Raw genomic sequence first — 15,246 nt, forward strand, 5'->3', positions numbered from 1 at the left:
CCCACTGGGGGTAGCGATCGTGGGGGCTTGTGCCCGTGTGGGAGGGGATCTGCGAAAAATCGAGCTCCTTCTGAACGGATCCATCACTGGAGCCAGTTCAAGTTCCTCCCGTACGCTTGTAACATTAGATGCCACAGTAGCCAAGGTTTCTCACTACTGAGGCACTGCGGTCGTTGGATATCGACGGCCGGGAGCCCGCTTGCTCACTCCCAAAAACCGCCGGCACTGGGTTTCCGAAGCCCTGCACCGTAACTTCATTCTTCTTCTGCTCCTCCATGTTTGGTTTTATTTCTGGGTATCCTTCCCATAGCCAATTTTTATCCACGGGTGGGCTTTTACTTCCCGCCTACCCGGCCTGCGCATAAACATGCCCATACACGCACATCTCCGGATGCGTTGATGTGCATGGCCAGACACATTCACCGAGCATTCCCTTATCCGCACGAAGGGACGCGCCTGATGGGAGATTTGGCAACTCCACACAGGAACGAGGCATTATCTGTCTCATACATAAAAGGGGAGATATCACACAGTGCAGCAAGTATAGAGGTATCACGTTGCTGAGTACCATCTATAATATATTCTCGGCTATCTTGCTAGACCGGATAGCAAAAGGATGCACTGCAGGCAAATTAGCAACAGATCAGATTTTCTCTGTGCGGCAAGTGATGGAAAAACTGTTGGAATATGGACATCAGTTGCACCATCTATTCATCGACTTTAAAACGCAATGATAGCATAGTCTGGGCAAACGACCATGAGAGAATTCAGTATCCCGATGAAATTGATAAGACTGACTAGGCTGACTCTTACCAATGTGCGAGGCCAGATAAAACCAGGAGGATCACTCTCAAGACCATTCGACATCAAGAACGGTCTAGGACAAGGGTGCCCTATCATGAGTCGTCTTTAACCTGGCCCTGGAGAACGTGATCCGTGATGCTGAGGTAAATGTAAGAGATACAATCCTCTTTAAGTCCACCCAACTACTGGCCTATGCTGACGATATCGACATCATGGGAAGAACCACCTAAGATGTACAAATTGCCTTCATCCAGATCGAGCAGGCAACCCGAGATCTTTTTTTTTGGGGTAGGGTAGGTGAATGCATTTACGCACACAGTGTTGGACTCCCGATTAAGGTACGTCGTCGGACTACCAACTAAACACCTCCCCATCGTCAGAAAGCTAGCCTGGAACCGTTTGTCACATTGCGGAGCCTTCAAATCAGGGAATTCCTTTCACCAACGGGAGGGGAGAGGAGGAAGGGAACTGTCAGTTCAAGGAACCCCCTGCCATCCGGCTCCTCCACCAGTCGAGTTCTATCTTCTTAGCAACGAGAAGGGCCCGAACGTAATGAGCAACACGGTTCCACCTATCAGCAGTCCTCAGCATCTCTTCGACAATGTTGTCTGGAAAGAGATCCCCTGTGTTTAAATAGAGCTGCTCGCGAACCCCATCCCACCTTCCACAAGAAAAAAGAGTGAAGTTTGTTTCATCAAAACCTTACTTTCCTGTTTTATGGAAGAATTGGGGAACAGGAACTAGGCAAGTGTCACTGACAGACCGGCCGTAGTCAGGTTTTCAGTTCCTCTCATTAAGGGAGTTATTGTACTATCCTTTCTGGCTGACTGCGCCGTAGACACTGTTTGCAGGCTTTCCACTGGACAGTATGCTTTCCGTAGATTTCTCCGTGGCCAAACGTGAATCTGGTGAGGCCTCCAAAATCTGCGCTCTATTAATAGGGCATGAATGAACTCATCTTTGACGAAGACCTGGCTTCAGTATTTTGACAAATACGAGATCTACTATATTTTTTTTACCCTTCTTTGACCCAGTGAGCCGACAACTCTCTTCGGTGGCTTTTCTCATAAACGTTGTGATCATCTGATGTCGATGACTTCTCGGCTGGCTGCATTAAAGAATCTTCTTCTTCTTTTTCTTCAGCCTTTGTCCCGTTCACAAGCGGGGTCGGCTCGTCGTGATCGGCTTCGCCATTTGGCTCTATCGAATGCCTGATCTGGGTGCAATCTCGAGGCTTTCAAATCCCCATCCAGCGTATCAAGCCACCGTTGCTTAGGTCTGCCTTTTGGTCGTTTACCATCGACTTCGATGTTCAGACCAATCTTTGCAAGTGAATTCTCGTTTGCACGAATTGCGTGACCATACCATCGAAGACGCCTCTCACGCAACTTTTCCACGATCGGTGCAACCCCATAACGATCGCGGATATCCTCATTTCGGATGTGATCTAAACGTGTGACGCCACTAGTCCAACGTAGCATCTTCGTCTCCATTACCGCGAGACGCCGTTCATTGTCTTTTATGGTCGGCCAACACTCAGAACCATAGAGAGCGACTGGACGGACAACATTGTGGTAAATTTTAGATTTGAGACGTTCGTTGATACGTCGATCACAAAGGATACTAGTTGTGGAACGCCACTTCATCCAGGTTGCGTTAATGCGTGAAGCAATTTCATAACGCAGCTCTCCATTGGCTGATAGCGTTGACCCGAGGTATTTAAATCGCTCAGATCTGGGCAGATCACTGCCGCTGACAGTGATTGTGCCTGTTTCATGGGGATCGGTCGTCAAAAATTCAGTTTTGTTTAAATTCAATCTGAGACCGTGTTGCATGAGGCGATCATTCCATTTTTGAACAAGTTGCTCGAGATCATTTTTGCTATCAGATGCTAGGAAAACATCATCTGCATAAAGCAGTGTGTAGGGCGCTGGACGTTGGATATCCCGTGTGACGGTGTCCATAACAAGGACAAAGAGGAGTGGTGAGAGGGCACTTCCTTGATGAACTCCAACAGAGACACGAAGCGGTTTTGATACACCCGCCATACTTCGAACTTTACTTTTCGGATCGTGGTAGAGCAATTGAACCCAGCGCACGAGTTCTTCTGGCACGAAGTGTTGTCGTAAAGCATACCAGATGAGTTCGTGTGGTACACGGTCAAACGCTTTCTCTAGATCCAGAAAGGCAATGTAAAGAGGGCGATGCTTCTCATGGTGTTTCTCCATGAGTAACCGCGCAGCGTGTATTGCGTCAGTAGTTCCGCAGTTCTTGACAAATCCGGCTTGATTCACGGTTATTTCAACGATTTCGCGAATGCATTAAAGAATGCAGGTCGAAAAACCAAGTTGAACATTTGCGTTCTCAAAACTTCTTAATATCCGTTTCAGGAATACCGATAGCAAGGAAAGTTCTCGGTTTATCAATTCCTTCTCCAGTACCCATCTAGACATTTAGTTGTTTCAGGGTCTCAGCATCATTATGATCTTCATCCGGAAACCATAAATTAGTTATTGAACGATGGCAGCTCAGGGTGAATTGCAATCGTCTCGGATATTGTTGAGTGAAGCGCAGTAATACCTGAGAAGTTTAATCTTAGGATTTAGCGATTTTCACCTATTAACTCAAAGCAAAGCGTAATGCCTTCCGGTGATACAGTCCTTTTTCCAGAGCTGTTCTCGCCGCTCACTGTCGCAACTTGATGGATTGGTGTCATCAGAAAAACCCATGCACCGGCTTTTAATAGTGTAGACTGTAAATGATGACTTATTCATTGCCCAGCCTTTTTTGCTGTCATTTGGGTTGATTAGTCGTTTAGGTTCGCCCTTAGCCAGAATGCGTGGAAGGATATATTCTGAACCTTTCAAATAAAAGCGAGAAATGGGCTTTTTCCATGGCACAATGCTACGGACTTTCAGAGCCTGTGCGATCCTAAGAGCATTAAAGCCGCGATTGACGAACAATTGAAGGATAGGCATATCGTAATCTGCGGCGGACTCAAGCTGCCCTGTCGAAAAGCTAATGTGTTCAGAATAAAAATTCTACAAAGTGATACGTGGTTATCCTGTAATGAGGGAGGGAAATCCAGGGAATACTTTCTTGGTGATTGCGTCACCTAGGGACTAATAAGACATCAGATATTTGGAGCTCGGGTGCTTCAGCTTCAACGGATAGCATCGCAATCCACTACTGGAAATCCTGCGATACATAAACGATTCTGAGATATTTTTTATTATGCCCCCTAAAATAGGTTCTCTGGGATCCTACTTCTTGGCAAATATGTTGAGAGTTCATATTACAACCTGATCGTCTATTACAATGAACCACTACGATCTGAGTTTCTTCTACCTCATACACACGCACACATACCCAGCCACAGCTGCCCCAGATAACTCCCTCCTTCGAACATTACACAAACCAGTGAGGGTTGTGGTTTCTTGGGAGGCTGTTGGTTCAAAAGCGGCTTGAGCAGAAACAGATACCTAAATGTGACTAAGGTTTTGATCTGGTGACAATTGGAGAGTAGGGTTAGGAGTGCTGACAGCAGTGGCCTACTTTGGCTCAGCAATTATGGACTGGGATTTAATTGGACTGTTTTCTAATTGAATAAGTGGAGAATTTGAGTCGGGGGTCAAGTACTCCATCGGTGATCTCAAGATTACTCGCTCATTCATGGTTAGATCGTTGCGCTCGAAGTTTAACTCTCGTTTTCATTTTAATTTTTCTCGTGTTTTTTTTTCATTTCGCTGAAGGTAGTTCGATCTTGGTAGAGCTTCTATTTGGCGGGGAAAGGTTGATTAAAACGTTTGAAGCCATATCTTAAATCCTGTGACACTTCAGTACTTGAGATTTACAATGATCAGACCTTGGCTTGAAGCTTGAATTTCGCTTAACATCAAATTCTTCCTCTAGTTTCTCGCAAGATCTTCCTTACTAGGTCCCTTCATTTCGGTAAGGTAGGTAATCGTCGGGAGAGGAAAGGCACACATACGTATATGACAAGAATATTCTTCTTGTCACACAAACACAACAATAACTGTAGAAATACACTTAACTCCAAAAATGAAATCGATTTTAGGGAACAAATCTTTGACATGACATGACAACATCACAAAACCTTTCGTACCTAAAATGACGAGTTTACAGTCTGTGACTTATTTAAATTTTGCGAATTATTTTATTATATTTGTTTATACAGATAAAATATTTTCTATTTAGGTTAACAGTTATCCGGACAGATAAAATTAAGATTTTTATTTTCCGTTTCAGGTAAGCCCAGCCCCAATAAAGGTTTCGTCTTGAGTGAGTAAAAGCTGATTTCAAAAATTTTCAAATCATTCATACTGTCTCAGTTAGAGTTTAGAATTTAAAAGTAAATTCAAAAAAAAAAAATGCAAATAAAGGACAAATACCTCGAAGGAAAGCAAACTCATTGATTTCATGTACATTCGAACTCGTTTCAAATCTTCTGTTCAATTAAAATCAAATAGTTTCAGAATTTAAATGGTGCGGACTATTGTAAGACAAACGTCGTGTATCCGCGAAATGCATCAATTAATTTCCTTAATAGCATCAAGGATTCAGCGGTTTCAAAGATATAAAACGTATTCACCATAAACGAGGAGTACGTGCCAATTTAACATATCCAGTGAAAATTTATTGAGGCTCCAAACGAGAACCGGTAATGTCTCACAAAAGACAAACCTTTCTTCATGGTATCTGAGCTGAAGTGCAAATGCAATATTAACGCTCTTTATGAGCCTTTCAGTACGTGGAATTAATTTTGACAGCGTCAAACTTTCATTTCCTCTGTTTCACACATTCAGTATCCAGCCCTGCGTGAATATTTCCACTGCAACATCTGGGGACATGTCGATCGTTAAACTTTCTCCAGACTTTGTTTGGAATATGTCGTTCTCAAATTTTTTATCCATATCCATTAATCAACCCATGGGAACGCGCACTGGACATTGCGTCATGAATAATTACGGAATATTTACAAAATATGAAATCAGCGCTCATTCATTTTTTCCCGTCGTCCTTTCGCCATCAGAGTTTTCGAAATCCTCTTCTGCAGTCCCAACTCCCTTTCCATTGTAGGCAAAGAATATTCCATATTCTATGCATATTCATTGCAGTTTGTGAACGGTCCACAATGTATTTCAAAAACGTCGTCCTGACATGCATTCACACTATTGGATGTATGCCAAATATATTTGTCATGGCTATCAGCTTCTATAATATCGGTAGACACCTTTGGTGTTTGGTATATGGTTCATAAATTGCAGCTTACTCCATGCTTTTTTGAACTAAGCCGAGCTTGAGGGTATGCTTGCCTGAATTTTGAGGAGTTTTTGCATATGATATTCCGGAAAACGCTTATTTTTCTTTCCCTTTTCAGAGTGCCTTGATTTCGTTCACAGAAAAACCTGAAAGACCTTTGAAATCTGGAAAAAATTGCAATATTCCCTATACTCATCAGTTCTGGCGCTGGGTGGCAACTTCATCCTCCTGCATTTCTCCCATTCCATGCAGATTGCTTGGATGTCGGAATATTTTCGCTTTGAAACGTATATCATATGCATGCAAGTCTGTAGATACCCGTGGCGTAAAATATTATATTTCAGTGATATTATATCCTGCGGGTACATGGCACCGAGATGAAAGCCAGAAATGTTACTAGGAACCCGTGCTAGGGAAATGGTTTTTCGTGAGCAAATTGCAGAAAGGACTTTCATCGCTTATGCTGAATATCCACGTAGTTTTTGGATGACTGTAGAAATTCAAAAGTTTAGAGTTTATGTTTGCAGAAAAACGGAATATACAAGACGTGCGTCCCAAAAGGGATGGCTCTACTACTTTTCTCCAACTAATGATGGAAAAAATAATCCAGATTTCATTTTCAAGGACGAGAGATATTTAAATTATTTTCACGTATCTTTAGTTTGGGTATTAAATTACAGCAGAAAGCACCGGTTTTTCCGACTCTGAACATTAGTAATGCGCCTACATATTCACTAGTTCCGTAAATATCATGCTTGTAATGGAAACATTCATTCATTGGACGTCCAGTATCATTCAAGCTATTTTAAACCTAATATTTTCAATGCTTGCATAAAATAAATAAAGATATCAGATTAAAAAAAAGGTACTGAAATTAGCAGTGTTTATAGTCTGTACGCAATTTGATAACTGCATGAACGTGATCCCCAACTGAATTTATTCAAGGATTTAGGTTAAATTTGAATGGAGAGCACCTCTACCTGTTTGTTGTATATTCATTTACATTATCAGCGATTTGATTTTTTCAGAACGTAGCTATCGACGTCCATTCCCCTTCATTAATTCTATGGCTGCGATTTGTAGTTTATAATTGATCCTCTCATCGTTGTCTAAGCTTGTCGATCGGCAAAGTCATTGTATTTGCAGAGATAGAGATAGTTCCCTAGAGATCCTCCATTTTCTTCCATTTTTTTCAGCCGCTAGAACTCCCAACCTATATACCATTTTAGTTTTTCCTCTAAACTAGCGGTCAGGAATATCGGTCCTTTTTAAGGTTTTGTGTAAGCCAGGACCTTATTAAAATCGGTTTACTGTCTGGCTAAGCTAGGCTACCACTATATGGTGTCTATGCTCCGAAATACCCTCTGTGCCAATATCTGTTCAAATAAAATCCAAATAGTTAATTGAATATTAATATAATTTTTAGTAATTGACTGCAAAATCCTCTTAAGCTCATTCCAGCACCATGAAACAACAATGTAGGGTATAACATGACCCTACTAAGTTTGGTGCAAATCGCACTATTACTAACAAAGTTATAATAAGTAAAAGTTGTCGCTTCTTTGCAAATTCAACACTTTGAATGTCAGTATCACCTGAATGTAGATATTTTTACACAATAAATGCATATATTACGTGCTAGGTTTTTTTTTTTGTTTTTGGGAGTAGGGTAGGTGAATGCGTTTACACACAGAGTGTTGGACTCCCGCAACAGCACGCTGGCGGACTACCAACTAAACACCTCCCTGTCATCAGAGAACTAGCCTGGAACCGTTTGACACATTACTTCGGGCTAGCCCTCCCGCTCTCCCGGAGCCCGCCCTCTCGCTCTGAGAGCCTTCAAGTCAGGGAATTCCTTTCACCAACAGGAGGGGAGGGGAGGAAAGGAGTTCTTAGTTCAGGGAACCCCTTACCGTCCGATCCCTCTGCCGGTCGAGTTCAATCTTCTTCGTAGTAAGAAGAGCCCGAACATAATGCGCAGTACGATTCCAGCTGCCAGCGCTCTTCAGCATCTCTCTGACAATGTTGTCTGGAGAGAGCTCCACTGTGTTTGCATAAAGCTGCTGGCGGAGGCCGTCGCACCTCTCGCAAGAGAAAAAGGTGTGTTCAGCGTCATCCGCCACTCTATTGCAGAACACACAATCAGGAGATCGCGCCTTCCCAACCCTGTGTAAGGTAAGACTGAAAACCTCCATGCCCACTTAGAAGTTGGGTAAGGAAGTAATCAATCGCACCGTGCTTTCTGTTCAACCATGGGTCTAATTTGTCGATGAGACGCGCAGTTCACTTGCCCCTTGGCTCATTTTGCCAAGAAAGTTGCCACTCGTCAAGGGTGCGTTGACGTTCTTCACGGGCAACCACTTCTCTTAAGTTTTCGCCCTTACGGCGATAGATAGCTTTGCGCTCCTTGGCAAGGAGGGCAACGGGGATCACTCCCGCAATCACCATCACAGCCGGTTCGGAGACGGTGCCATCAGCAGACGCCACTCGCAAAGCTCCCCGCCTCTGCACTTGAGCGGGGCGTTTACGATGCACCTCCTTGTCAAGGGCATCAGCCCATACCTCCGCACCATAGAGAAGGACGGACTGCGTTGCTCCCATGAGGAGACGTCTCCTAGTTGATATAGGGCCGCCGACATTCGCCATTAGCCGACTCAAGGCCGCGACTCCTGCTGCAGCCCTGTCCGCGGCTGCTTTGATTTGCTCGAAGAAACTCATCTTCGAGTCGAGCATTAAACCAAGATATTTAATCGCTGGTTTTGACTCTATAGTCAACTCGCCGATCGATATGGGACGCAAGGTCGAGATTCTCCTTCTGGTCAGGATGACTACTTCGGTTTTTCCAGCGCAAGGTTGAAACCGTGAGCAGTCATCCATCCGCTAACCCGTCGCATCAATATGCCAAGTCTGCTTTGCGCCTGTTCAACAGTGCGTCCGGCAACAAGTGCCGCAACGTCGTCTGCATAACCGACCAGGCGCGAATCTTCGGGCATATCGAGTCTCAGCAGAATCAGAATCCCGACGTGATTTCCATCCTCCTCTGGCCCTCTAGCGTCTCATAGAACAGGGAGCGGTCTTTCAGATAATCCTTCAATATCCGCAAGAGATAGCTTGGCACATGAAAGGAGTTCTCTAGTGTGCCTAGCATATCTGTCGATCTTACGGAATTGAAGGCATTTTTGACATCAAGCATTATGAGGAGCACTATCCGTTGAGATCGGCGGCTGTGGTGCCCCGGCTCGATTAAACGCATTTACGACCTCCATAACAGCATCCACTGTAGATTTCTCTGTTCTAAACCCGAACTGCCTTGCGGATAAGTCCCCGGCAGCACGGATCGCTTCAGCGAGTCTACCCCTGATGAGCTTCTCGAGCACTTTTCCGGCCGTGTCAAGCATACACAGCGGTCGGTATGCAGACGGGAGCTCCGGGTCTCCTTTACCCTTACTGATCAACGCGAGTCTGGTCACTTTTCAGCGACAAGGAAAAATGCCCTCCTTCAAGCACGCGCTGAACGCTTCGAGCAGCAATTCTGGCCGTTGGCGGAACACCAGTTTGTAAACTTCCGCCGGGATGCCATCAGGACCTGGCGCCTTCCTGTTTTTCATAGTGAGAACCGCTTCTTCGAGTTCTCCCATTGTGAAAAGGGGGCAATCCACGACGCTTTCCGCGCTATTTACATCAACCCGTACAGGGTGTCTGGGGAACAATGCCCGCACAATGCGGTCCATCTGGTCGGTGCTCAATATGCAGGGCTTCCGCAGAGCCCCGATTTTCCGAGTGACAAGCTTATAGCCAAGTCCCCACGGGTCATCATTCACCTCATTAACAAGATTTTGCCAGCCGCGAGCTTTGCTTTTATTTATAGCGCTGCGGAGTCTCCTTTTTGCTGATCTATATTGTGCCTTTATGGCACATGCTTCCTCGTTGGCGTACAAACGTTGTGCCAAACAGCGGAGCTTATGACACTCCTTCCGTAGGTCGGCAATTTCTGCCGTCCACCAGTACATAGAAGGCTTATCGCGCTTGGGGCCTCTCGGGGGCATGGAAGCCTCACACGCCGTCGTTATCAGATTCATCACTGAATTTACGACGGTGTCAGCTGCGACACCACCACCCCCCGGAGTGCCCCCCAGCGCGGCCCTACCTGCTCAAATTACGAACCCGGTTCTCGCCGCCATTTCCAGAATCCGTTTCCCTCTGGAGTCTGATTGAAGCATGCCCCATTCAAGAGCCCTGGCATTAAAATCACCGCCAACCAGGATTCGTCCCTCCGTGCTCGAAACTGCGTCCTCCAGAGCATCAAGCCGGCGCTAAAAGTCCGAAATCGACTCATTCGGCATCAGGTAAATGTTAAAAAACGTTATCCCTAAACACCGGATTCAGACAAATTCGTCCCGCCGGCCTTCGGCAAGAACACGAAGACGAACGTCGCCCCGAACCCAGATGGCCGCGGTGCCCGATAAGTCGAGATACCATGAGGACGGGTCCTTGTTTCGGTATTGCTCGCTAATCAGCACTAGATCAGCATTTACTTCCGCAGCGAATTGTGCTAGCAACCGGTGAGCGGTTGCACTTCGGTGCATGTTAATTTGCAAAATGCGGATCATGGCGCTCGCACCCTAGTCCTCTCCAATTCCGCCCTGAAAATCGGACACCGTCCCGAGCTCGCAGTGTGTGCGACGCTTTCGCCAGACGCGCCACGATCCGTGCAGACAACACAACTCTCGCTTTCCTTGCAAGTCTTCGCTTGATGGCCCGCTTGGCCGCATCTCCGGCATGCTGTCCTCCTGTCCGGACCCTTGCAAGCTGCTGACGTGTGTCCATAGTTCAGACACCTGTGGCACTTGGTAGGGGGAACTTCCACCACGGCGAGCTTTTGGCCTCGAGCATTTACAGAGGTAATAACTGCCCGGGCATTGGTCATCTCTCGACATTCACGCTTTAGCGCCTCCTCTATTTCGGCCTTTTCTGTGAGGCAGTCAAGATCCCGTATTTCTAGAGAGCATATGGGTTCTAGGCTGGAAACAAGAGCCTTATATTGCGTGCTAGGTACTAATGAGACAAACACACACTCAAATGTCTTTATAAACGAAATACGCAAAACCTTTCATACCTGAAGCGTCCAACTTCGAGTTTCCCGACTTGTTTCCACATGCTCAATATCAGCGGAGACATGGGCGTTTAACCGTTTTCGACAGCTGCCATTATCGCCAGTACTTCTGCTTGGAATATACTAGTAAACCTCGGAAGATCTTACGCCACGGCTTCGTCCCCGACAAAACTTCCGCACCGATTACGAAGACCATCTTTGGTCCGTTGAAGAAGAATACTGTACCCGTATCTTGCAAACCTCATCCAGTCCCCCATTGCCAGCAAACTTCCTTTGAGCGCTCGGCCTGCCTGTAGGGTAATCCGTTAGGAATGCTCAGAGCTCCTTAGATATTGTGTCTAAGATGTTACTATGACTGGAAGGTTTTGCTGCGTAATAGCGCAGAACTGCAGATCTCTAACAGAGCCTGCAGATGGGGTTCTTTGATTTGTTTCTATTGTATTTTCAGCACCTGCAACCAAACAATAGAAACGTATGCATTTATCGTGCTCCAATTTGCTCCCATGTCAGCCTCTCCTCCATTACATTATAGGGTCCGACGACTTCATACATTAGGGGCGTTGATTAACCTTCCCCTTCCGTCCGCGAATCTCGGACAATGGAATATAACATGCCTCGAGTCGTCGTGTGTAGGGGCGCATTCGGGACAATCGGGGATTCCACCAATCCGAAGCGATGCAAGTACTTCCTGCATCCACCGTTTTCCATAAATAAAATGATTCAATTCTCCGTGCTTTCATATTTGACCTTTCTTTCAATATCGTATGATTGTACAGGTCCAGTGGCATTTCCGGAATTGCTGCTGTTGCTGCCATATCAACAGCGCCTTCGCCGCGTTCGGAACTTCGCAGTTACATTGGCCAGATCCTCCCTCCTTCTATGGTAAAATCTCGTGCTGTTCAAGATCTAAAGGAATCATTCCCGCGATGTCTCATCCAGTACGTCCTAAATGCGCTGCACACCCTCAACGCGATAGGTCGATATGCTGAACTCACCCTTCTCCGGTTCATCGCGTTGTCCAGTGCTCCTGTCCCGCAAGGAGCCGCGTATAGTAAGATTGATCTCCCTACCCCTGCGGCAAGCACCTAAAGGCTATCCAATATTACGCATCATTCTTGCTAGGGATGAATTAGCATTTCTCGGTTTTCCCCGCGCAAAGTCCAGGTGTCCCTTGAAGCTCAAGATGGTCTCGGACATTACCCCCGGGTAACTTATGATAGATTTTGAAATGACTCGTGTTTACCAACCCGGTATTGTTTGCCCTGCGATTTGTAATAAGGACCGCTTCCATCTTTCCTCCGCCAGGTTCAGCTTAACCATTCACAACTACGATTTGATGAGATGAATGGATTCAAGTACTCCGCCATATATTATATTCCACAGCAGGGGGGGGGGGGCAATATGGAGCCATAGGGAACATATTCCGTCACAAAATATTCTTTCGGCACATCATTTGTCACGTATCAAAGAAGCTTCTCCGAGCGATAATTCTTAATTATCCGAGTTAAGTAACGACGAACAGTTGGCCAAATTGAGTGCATTTCTGACATCTAGCTTCACAACCGCGTAGCAATAATCAACGGTCGACTCCTTCGTGGAAATTTAACGATCATTGCAATTCCATCCACAATAGAACAGGCCCGCCGACACCCATACTGCTGCTATGATAAACCACGTGCCAGCTCCATGAACGGAAGCAGCCTGTTATATATCACCCTCTTCAACATCTTCCTCATAGTGTATAAAAATATAGATAGAACGGTACAAGAGGATGCGTCGGGTGTTTGCAGAACAAGCTTCTGCCTCCTCCACCGGACTTGAAACACTTCTTCGGTCATGCAAGATTCAAATGTGGTTATGAACCATGTGGTTCCGATTTTAGCAACCAACTTCAGTGCTTTTTCGGAATCCTGTCTAATCATGGAACCTTATAATCCCTAATTTGTCCACAGACCCCTTGTAGTTCCTCCTCGGTCACGCGGGCATCGAAAAGACGTCCAGTTGCATTTCCGCTTACTTTCCCGATCTGCCTCCTTAAGACTGCTTGGAAAATCGCGCTATTCTTTCTCCGTCCGCCAATATTCTGGCTTCCCTCTTGTCCTTTGGTAAAGTTTCCTCATTCGCAGATACAATGACGTCGACACCAAAGTTTCCTAGTTCTACGAGTGGTTTGGTTTCCTACTGTGGTGGAAACGCCGTCGCGCCATTATAGTGTCGTATGCCTCATTTACTGGCTGGCATAGCGGTTAATCTTTTCCAGCGCCGTTCTACTATCTCTTGCTTTCGCGCTTTCACTTCTGCTTGGCCACCTTCTACCTGCCTTTTTCGCTGGATCTGTTTAGCTACAACATCGGATCGACGTTCTGCGTTCACCTGATACTACTCACTCTATAACACAACTTTGTCAATTTCAGACCCGTTTTTACTTTCCGAAGGATATCGGCGTAAGGCATATGTATTTTCTTGGAAATAATGATTATTTCCGAATGGATCTTCTTTTTCTACTTTCGCCGTTTTTTGCTGCCCACTTTTGCCCATCGCTCGGGTTTACGAATACGGCGTAATCGAAGAACTAACAATTTTCTCCCTAATTTTCGCAGGCTCAGTTTTTTTTGGTGATTATGGTTTCTTCTTCTTGACCTCTTGCTGGGCCCCAAGGGTACACAATTTTCGCCTATACTGCGTTGATATAGGACAACTTAATGTCCCGTGAGAGAGTCCTGATATTCTGGTGTATATACCGTCTGTCCTTGATGAACTAATAGAGTTCATTTATGCGTTCTCTCAGTGCAATAGAAAAACCTTTTTCCAGTTTGCTGCCTTCTACATTCGTCCTTAAAAACACCAGCATTAATGTCGATCCCGGGGACTATCTACATTTCTTTCCGAGTAGCGTGATGAATTTCGACTGCCGTGCGGTAACGCTGCCCTCGATGGTGACCTTCCAAGTTGAGAGCTCCTACCGAAAGGATCTGCTGTGGACTTCATTTACACTCAATTATTATCCTTTGTAGGATTCGACGCAAAAGTACCCAAGATTTCCAACACTGAGGAACCACAGTCGCTGGATATCGACGACCGGGAGCCGGCTTGCCTACTTCCGAAATTCGCCGGTCTGAAAACCTGCATCATCCGTCTCCTTCTCTTTGGTTTTTTTTATATTCCTCCTATAACCAATTTTATCCACGTGCGGGTATTTGCTCTCACCTACTCGAGCGGCGCAAACGATTGGTTAAGGATCGCTGACGACTCGAGAGGATCTATTGTTATCAATAATAAGATTTGTACTAAACTTTCCAGCCTCATAGCTTCAATTATGACTTGTATTTTAGACTCTCAAAATGTGCTTAAGGAGGGTCCCTAGGAAACTCTGAGATAAGGTAATGTATTACTAATAACTTCTGTCGTTTTGATTTAGTTTTGGGAGGTATTTTGTGATCCACATTTTGTATACAGGCATACTCGCATCACTATCATCACAACATTTTTCGGTTGGACAATTTTTAGAAACAGTCGCAGGATTATCTTACTTTAAGTCCTTAGTTTTTAACTCCTGACACTCTCATTTGGCTTGATAAGAAACTTAGGAACTTAGAGTAGTTCCAGTAACTGATAATATAGTTTTCCTTCGCAGAATATGGTATGTGATATCTGCCAACAAATGGTAACCATAATGTATCTCTGGATTTTGACGTTTTTCTGGTAATTTCTTCCGCTTTACATAGACCATAGTAGGTATCAGAGCATAATAGTGGAAAGTTTCGAGAAAAACGCACTATTATTAAAGAAGTTATACTTGGCGAAAAATGGCTCTCTCGCGAAAATTTACGGCATTCATTGTGCACCAAAATATGCTTGAATAAGAGATAGCCAAAGCTCGAAAGCGCCGGTTTCGATTTCAACTTGTTTTATTATAAAATGTTCGAAAAAAGGAGAACATTAACAACAATTCAATTTACCTCAACTGAAGCAACAACACATTACTTATTTTAACTTCCACAAATATGCACACGTGAAATTCGTCTGTTAACGATAAGGACATTTCA

General features: G+C 45.1%; 1 protein-coding gene and 1 long non-coding RNA gene across 9 annotated transcripts in view; both read left to right on the forward strand.

The window, feature by feature from the left end:
* The window catches only part of LOC119648308, a 680,254-nt gene that overhangs the window by 177,968 nt on the left and 487,040 nt on the right, over positions 1–15,246 (forward strand). The window lies entirely within an intron of this gene.
* On the forward strand, positions 4,940–6,870 carry LOC119648343. 2 transcript variants are annotated; one of them, XR_005249042.1, is made up of 4 exons: positions 4,940–5,073; positions 6,206–6,374; positions 6,432–6,562; positions 6,615–6,870. It is a non-coding gene; the product is annotated as an uncharacterized LOC119648343 (long non-coding RNA). The 2 variants fall into 2 exon arrangements; XR_005249041.1 differs by having other exon boundaries at positions 6,432–6,870.

The sequence above is a fragment of the Hermetia illucens genome, chromosome 1 (genome assembly GCF_905115235.1).
Source record: "Hermetia illucens chromosome 1, iHerIll2.2.curated.20191125, whole genome shotgun sequence".
Classification (NCBI taxonomy): Eukaryota; Metazoa; Arthropoda; class Insecta; order Diptera; family Stratiomyidae; genus Hermetia; species Hermetia illucens.